Source organism: Manacus vitellinus, unplaced genomic scaffold (assembly GCF_001715985.3).
Source record: "Manacus vitellinus isolate BGI_N305 unplaced genomic scaffold, ASM171598v3 scaffold_217_pilon, whole genome shotgun sequence".
In the NCBI taxonomy this organism is placed as follows: domain Eukaryota; kingdom Metazoa; phylum Chordata; class Aves; order Passeriformes; family Pipridae; genus Manacus; species Manacus vitellinus.
The window spans coordinates 8,858-10,427 of record NW_021939526.1 but is presented as its reverse complement, the minus strand read 5'-3'; the positions used below and the strand labels follow the sequence as shown (position 1 = coordinate 10,427).

Below are 1,570 nucleotides of genomic sequence, written 5' to 3'. Positions count from 1 at the left end.
CCTGGGCGCCTGACTCCGCCCACCGCCAGGTGACGCTGCTCCCAGGTGAGAGCCGCGCCCAGGCCACGCCCACTCCCTCCGAGCCACGCCCCTTTCACCCTGGCCACGCCCCTTTCTCTCCTAGACCAGGACGAGGCCTGGTGGCAGGAGCCAATCGTGGCCCGGGAGCTGTTTTGGTAAGCCACGCCCCCTTGGGAGCAAGCCACGTCCCCTTTTAGAGAAAGCCACGCCCCCTCGGTGAAGCCCCGCCCACCTGGACCTTGCCTCAGCCCTCCCTTGGCAGGGCAAGCCACGCCCCTTTCTGACTAAACCACACCCCTTTGCTGCTAAGCCACGCCCCTCTGACTAAACCATGCCCCTTTGGTGCTAAGCCACGCCCCCACGGCTAAACCACGCCCCTTTGATTAAGCCCCACCCACTTTGACCCTCCTTTATCCCCCCCTTTGCTTCTATCCCGACACGGGGCTCAAGCCACGCCCCTTTTAGCTAAACCACGCCCCTTCCCGACCAAACCCCGCCCATTTCCGACCAAACCCCGCCCCCTCAGGCCCGAGGTGGGCGTGGCCGACCCGCAGGTGCTGCGGGAGCAGGTGGAGACCTGCCGAGAGCTGCTGGAACTGGAGCCCCGGAGCCGAGGTGAGGCCACGCCCACTCCCCCCCCAGCCCCGCCCCACGGGGGGCGGAGCCACAGGCACCAGTTCACACCAGTGCATCCCAGTCCCTCCCAGTTCATCCCAGCGCCTCCCACTCCATCCCAGTGCTCCCAATGTCTCCCAGTGACTGTCAGTCCATCCCAGTCTATCCCAGTCCATCCCAGTCCATCCCAGTGCCTCCCAGTCTGTCCCAGTCCATCCCAGTCCCTCCCAGTCTCCCAGTGACTCCCAGTCCCTCCCAGTCCCTCCCAGTCCTGTCCAAGGCCACTCCCAGTTCTTCTCCCAGTGACCACCAGTACAGACCAGTCCACTCCCAGTCCATCCCAGTGCCGTTCAATCCACTCCCAGTCCACACCAGTGCCCCCCCCAGTACCTCCCAGTCTCACCCAGTCCCCTCCCAGTATAATCCACTCTCCCAGTCCCCTCCCAGTCCCTCCCAATCCCCTCCCAGTTCCCTCCCAGTCTCTCCCAGTCCCTCCCAGTCCCCTCCCAGACCCTCCCAGTATAACCCAGTAACTCTCAAACACCCACCCAGTCCCTCCCAGTCCCTCCCAATCCCCTCCCAGTATAAACCAGTCCCTCCCAGTCTCTCCCCGTCCCTCCCAGTATAACCCAGTAACCCTCAACCACCCTCCCAGTCCCTCCCAGTCCCCTCCCAGTTTCTCCCAGTATAACCCAGTAACCCTCAAACACTCTCCCAGTCCCTCCCAGTCCCTCCCAATCCCCTCCCAGTCCCTCCCAGTCCCTCCCAGTATAACCCCAGCCGCGCCACCTGCCGGGTGGGCGTGGCCTGACTCCCCCGTGGGCGTGGCCAGGCTGCCTGCTCACCCTATCGCTGCTGCTCTCGGCGCTGGACCCCCTTGGCCACGCCCACGAGGCTCGACAGCACCTGGAGCACCTGAAGGTGGGCGTGGCTT

At 64.8% G+C, this 1,570-nt stretch overlaps 1 long non-coding RNA gene across 1 annotated transcript; it reads left to right on the top strand.

Moving 5' to 3' along the window:
- Nucleotides 1-636, top strand: LOC112841083. The gene is made up of 3 exons (XR_003212720.2): nt 1-45; nt 125-176; nt 548-636. It is a non-coding gene; the product is annotated as an uncharacterized LOC112841083 (long non-coding RNA).
- Nucleotides 637-1,570: the final 934 nt, after the last annotated feature.